The sequence below is a fragment of the Strix aluco genome, chromosome 6 (genome assembly GCF_031877795.1).
Source record: "Strix aluco isolate bStrAlu1 chromosome 6, bStrAlu1.hap1, whole genome shotgun sequence".
In the NCBI taxonomy this organism is placed as follows: domain Eukaryota; kingdom Metazoa; phylum Chordata; class Aves; order Strigiformes; family Strigidae; genus Strix; species Strix aluco.
The window spans coordinates 16899711-16906014 of NC_133936.1; the positions used below are offsets into that span (position 1 = coordinate 16899711).

The following is a 6304-nucleotide window of genomic DNA, read 5'->3' on the forward strand; positions in this document are numbered from 1 at the left end:
TGAACACCAATATAATCCCTTAGCTATACATGTTAAAGGTTATATCAGAATTAAAACCAATAAATTCTTAAGCTCAGTATTAATACTTTGAAAATAATTTTTTCAAAAGGTATGCAGTAGTTCTCCAGCTTTAAATATTATATTCATATTGTAATTTCTAGATTGACGGAGGGACTATATGCACCCTTCCTAAAAACTGCTGCTCCCAGCTATCAGTATGGTAGGTATTTTTTTATTATTTTAAAGACATACACCAATAAGATAGTGTAAAGCATCTGCTTCTATTAATATGCTAATGACATAAACTCAGATACATATGCTGTAAAGGTTACAGTTTTGCAACTGGCAGTAGCTTTCTCTGGCTGTACATTTTTGCAGTTAATTCCATATTTGGACCTTCACTCTTTTCCCACCATTACCTCTTTTCCATGAAAATCATTGTAGGAGAGAGTGTTTCTAGCCAAGCTACTTGAAAAAGAGTTTCAGAAGTTTTGCCCTGTAAGTACTTCACCAGAACAGTACCTGTTTTCCCTCCGAGGAATTTCTGGAGGTGGCAGTAGTCCCAGCATAGAAACTGTGTTGTATAACCCCACTTTCACTCAGTCTTCCAGGCAGTTTACTTATTGTTAGATTTTTGTTTGCGCTAAAATGGTCTGAAACACAGATCCCATTTAAAATAAACAGGTACACACTCAGAGAATACGTGATTTCAGTAAAACAGGGAGCTGAAGGCAGCACTAATTATCCATATGTAATTCACTTCAGAAGACACCAAACCACAGAACTTGGGTACAACGTGCAAGGCAGCAATACAGGACAGAGAGTGAGCTGTCTTGTCTTTAATTGCAGCCAAGGCAGCTATGCTCCTTCACATCTGTAGTGTCTTGCAGAATTATTCATTACATGATTTCTACCTTGCCAAGCTGTTCTTAAATAGTTAATCTCGCTCACTAATACATCCTCCAATGTAACGGCTACCTATATACATTTATATATATTCTTTATTTACTGGCTCACCTGGTGCAGCATGTAAATCAGCTGCAGACATTCAGATCTCATTATTGGCAATCCTCAACAAATCTTATTCAATATTCAACAAATATTAATCAAACATTCTGCGATTACCAGCTATTAAGTTTATATATGCAGCTTATGCAATACAGTAAAGCCAATTTCAGGAAAAAAAAATCTAGCTATGTATTGTGCTAAATCTGCTGAGGAATTTGATGCTCTCTTTGCTGTCTGGATAGACTTTGTTGTTGCTTTTTAAGATAGCATTCAACAGAGGAAAGTCTGAGACAGTTTCTTCCATTATTCATATGCAAATATTTATTAATGTAAAAAAAATATTACAGGGAAATCTTAAAGTATATCATTAACTTTGAATAAGATTTTATACTTACCGTCTGTCTGCTTTTAAAGAAAAAGTGGAATGTATGTGCCATTTGAGAAGTGTCCTAACCAGGGAGTGCCTATGAGACACCTCCATTACTACCTACTATCTTGTATTTTTATTAGAAAGTGCCATCAGTGTTTTACAAACAAAACCAAAACCACCCCATCCCGAAGAATTTCCAGAATAGGTTAGAGGTGACAGCTGAGTATAGCAGAAAGAAATAAATGAAAAAAGCACAAAGTAGCAATGCATTAATGATGAAAATTGCTGAATTTCTTGGATATAACAGAAGAAGACTTAAAGGGGAGTAAGTATGCTGTTGTGCAAATCTGTATAAAGATCACCTTCCTTGTACAAAAGGCGGTGTGAGTGGATTGACATCCACAGAAACAAAATTTTTACGTAGTGCAGGTGGTGGACCAGTAGTAGGTCTGAGAATCAGTGGGCCTAAAAGGCTGACATACTGTAGTTCAACATAGGTAAATAACAGATGACAAGTAAGGTCACAAAACAGGTTATCAAATAACCCTGTTTTAATGTTCAAAAATATTTACAAATAATAGATATTTCTAGGAGGTTTGTTGGATGAAGTAGAAATGCAGAGCCACTACGAGATGCAGGCTCTGGTACACTAATGCAACACTACAGTAACTATCAATAATACTATAGTAACCCATCAGTGCGGGTACAAGTCTGGTTTTCTAGGTAAACTATAGAAAAAGAATACTCCAGACAATAGCCAAATCATATGGTAGTTAAATAGCCCAATACAAGAAGGGAATATCTATGAATGTAAATGAACACGTGGGCTACCACAACATGGAATATGTAATTAAACTATTTGCTTCTCTTTGTTGTGCTAGATCATAATTGTGTGGTTTTGTTTGACTTTCAAATTAGAGTTATTAATGTATGTATATGCCACTGAGGTTGCTGCTTTACTGACACACTTAGCATCCTTACTACTGCGAAATCTGAGTTGGAGGTCAAACTTGCAAACTGCAGCACGTTAAATGATCAACATCATGAGTAATCCCCAAAATTTATGCTACAGGAGATAGATGAAGCTCAAATACAGTTTCCTAGAGTAGACTTGAAAAAGAGGAAGAGTGAAGGAAAGAAACCAACAAACATTTGAAAGAGCAGCAGAGTTTTACATAGTGAAAGGTTTAGGGTGTAACCTAAACTGGTGGGGGGATCAGCAGTGCCTGATCCCATTTTCCTCCCGAATATGATCACAGACTTGTTTCAGGTAACAGAAGTCCAGTAGGATTGTTACAGAATTCCCAGGACTAATGGTGAGTGTAGTAGCCATGATATAAAACCTCCTTCCAATCCACATAAAACCACCAAACCATAAAGAAGGGAGAAGTTATGCCATCAGCACTAGCCAACCAAAACACATTTATGTGACTTGGAAGATAAATATTTTCTCCTGCATCTACGATCTTCCAGGGTGTATATTTATCAGACATCTTAACACCTACTTGAAAACACACTCACAGTTCTTTAAATTTAAACAATGATGTTTGTCCTAGCCTGTCGGTCTGTTGATTTGAAAACTTGTTTTATGTACCAGTTTGGACTTTTGTTATTTCAAACAAGTTGGAGCACATGCCTCTTCACAATAGAAGTGTTTCAATTTTAGTTAACTTTTGGTATGTAATGAGATCACAGTATAAACTAAACTTGACTACTGACAATTTAGATTGTGTATTATTTTTGGATGATAATTTGTCTCCAAATCCATAGTCATACTGTTCTCTCAGTCTAGACCCCCTAGTGGGGTCATATTAATTGTACTTTGTTACCTCCACTTGGTTATTTCTAAATCCATTTTAAACTTGCCCTCCTCTTTGCATGAACTCTGACAAAGTTCAGTTGAAGCTTTCTTTGTGTCCTAATAACATTGGTATTCAGAGTCAATGGTTACATTAGCATCTTACCAGGAATTCTGTTTTCTTAGAATTATTCTCACTTTTTACCAGTCTTAGTTATATCTGGCTTGTAATTATTTGAATGTTATTTTATGATATACAGTATAATAAATATTGTACTGCATGTTTTAAGTAACTGTTTAAATAGCTAACGCATCTATAATTTATGGAAGTAAAAGAGATTTGATCAGAGGCATTTAATTCTGCCCAAGTAAACCTCCAGCTAAGACTGTACAGATAGGCTCTTCAGAACATTTGCAAGGAAGAAAAGCTGAAAAGGTGCTGAAATATCAGAAATGTAAACAAAAATTTTCAGTGCCATTTGAAACATCTCTTCCATAGTCATGATTTTTGCCTTTTCTGATTATCCTCAAACCAATCTTCTGAAAGATCTTTTCAAGTTGTGAAGTTATGTCTTTGGAATTCTAAATGCTTTCTAAATTCCCATGTTTTTTCCTGAAAAGGGGACAAATTTGAATTTAACACACGATGAGGTGAGAACAGAGCTTACAGGTAATTTACTATTGAAGCAGCTTTAGTTTAAAAGAAAAATTAAAAATGCTTCTCTCAATCTCTGGATTCATCTACCATGTGACAACAATCAAAATCTTAAATCAAATATTCTACAAAAAGAAGGTATTTAAGTCAGAGCAAGCTAGACATCCCCAGGTGTTGATAGCTCTGTGCATGATTTACTGTTCAGTGCTTAACAAGAACCCCATGAATCGGCTGCAACAAATAAAGAATCCAGCTCTACTTATAGACTTTTTGTAGCGGGTTTATATTCTTATCCTATGTTTCTTACTGTGTACCACATTAAGTTATCCTGAGAACCACTCACCTTGAAGTCCCAAGTTTTTAAACACACTAGAAAAAAAGGTGCTACTAAAAATTATGGCCATCAGAAGGGCATAAGGAACCAGAGAAATAGAAACTGGGTGTAGTTTAGTGCTTTGCCGAGCTGTAATGCTGCTGAAATTGCCACTCCAATGTCACTGTGCCCTCTTAGTCTAGAAGGCCATCTGAATGAGTAATGATATCCTTCAAGCATTAAACCCTCCACAGACAGATACTTGCTGGTTTACCATGAAGATGAAGAGCACATAAACACATGTTTCAGTATTGTAGCCTAACAGAAACACAAGGAACTATTAAAAAATGACAATTCCTCAAGAAGATTAAGTTTCCTCAGTACAGAATCCAGCCTAACTAAGGAGGTGGCCAGAGAGCAGAGAAAAGGCTTTTATTTCAGCAAGGAAACCTGAATTACATCCAAGAAAAATCGCACCTCCTCTGTCCACAGACTTCCAAGAAATAATGTACTTACCCCAGAGTTCACCTGCCTCTGCCATTGCTCATGGTCTGAAACACAGCTTTGCCACACCGATGTTATTTTGCCCCAGTTCAGCTGGAGCCCTACAACAAACAAATCCTTTCCGGGTAATCATCTAGCCATCACTGTTCATTTGCAAGTCATCTGGATCCATGAACTGTATTGCTCCGTGCTGCTGCTAGGAAACACACAGTGTTGTGCAAGCATACTCCCGTCGGGACAAAGGCAGCACCTCAGAAGGTTACGTACACAGCAGCGCAATGGCAGAAAGCAAGATTTTCTTCATGTGCACCATTTTCAAGGTAAATGTGGAGCTCTCAGCCATGTTGTTTCCACAGTCTACTTAGCAAGGGATCTTGCTATCCATTTGTGCAAGAGAAGCGTTGGCCAACAAGAGCGTCTGGTAAAGCATGTGAGGACCTGACTGCACTCCAAGAGAGCTAGGGGCCCCGATTCTTTGGATTCGGGCCTCAGGGCAGCAAGAGCTCACCACGCACCGCCTGGTCATGGTGAAGCATTACGGCTGGAGTCTACAGTACTGCTTCAAATAATGACGCCCACCTGACAAAACGTAGCGCTGAGTTTTGTGACTGCACAAGACAATAGAGTTTCCTAGAGAGCTGGGATTGCAGACTATTTCTGGAGCAGTCTTGCGGCCGTTGGGTCAGGAGCTCTGCCAGACTGCGGGAGCACCTCAGCACTGCCGCACTGCGGGAGTAGTGAGGGGCCAGTAGAAGAAAAGCCCCAGGAACCAGTGGTGTTTCTTGGCGACTGACCCCTGTCTGGAAAGCAGAACTGACTGACCATATTCCAGTACAGATGCTGCCATACGCAGCAGCAACTCTTTTGTAGTAAGTAAATGCATACCAGTCTGCCACATGCAGCTACAGTCTGGAGTAATGGCAGGCAGTAATTACTGCAGTAATCATATCAAAGTAATTAAATCTAAAGTTTGAATACCAACACACTATTACAGAAGCATGGAGTCATTCTTACCTCATAAAATCATTATGCTTTATTGGTGCTGAAAGTACTGCATCCCACACAGACCCATTACTTAGAAGAGTAAGATCATCAGTCATCGCAGCAAAGATTTACGACATAACTACAGTGCTGTCCTAAATCCAGCTACTACTAGTGCCACAATTACAAAAATTAGTACTACTATTAAGCCATTTCCACATTTAGTAGGTTGGTTTTTTTCAAGTTTATGAAGAGTGGAGAACAATTCCAAAGCAATTCTTAAAGCATCTTAGAGAGAATTATGCAGAGGGACGTGGGCTGATTTGCCCAGCTTTCCCATTGTCACAGAGTCCTCCCATTATACTAAATTATCATTTTTCTAACTCTTGCCACAAGAGCTGGTCTGAACTACTGTTAGAAGTAAATAAAGCTTTAAAACTGGGGAGAGGAAATCAGCACCAGAATACTGCACATTAATCTCTTCCATACAAGCCACTCAAGCACTGTCATGGCTGGTCCCAGTTTGTGAGGCAGAAGACTCAGAACAAGAGAAAGAACCAGGCATTATGGAGTAGGGCTCAGACAAAACAAAGTTTAAACTGAACCAGATCACTTCTGTTTTCAAAATTACCTGACCCTGGTACAGAGACTGAAAACAAGCACCATGCGTTCTGA

At 38.5% G+C, this 6304-nt stretch overlaps 1 protein-coding gene across 6 annotated transcripts in view; it reads right to left on the reverse strand.

Annotated features, from left to right (window-relative positions):
• CYP27C1 (cytochrome P450 family 27 subfamily C member 1) overlaps positions 1-4921 on the reverse strand; it is a 29487-nt gene extending 24566 nt beyond the window's left edge. For all 6 annotated transcript variants that reach the window (XM_074828256.1, XM_074828259.1, XM_074828257.1 and 3 more), the window contains exon 1: positions 4661-4921. The gene's annotated coding sequence lies outside the window, so the exon portion shown is untranslated. The remainder of the gene's footprint in view (positions 1-4660) is intronic.
• Between the last annotated feature and the right edge of the window lie 1383 nt (positions 4922-6304).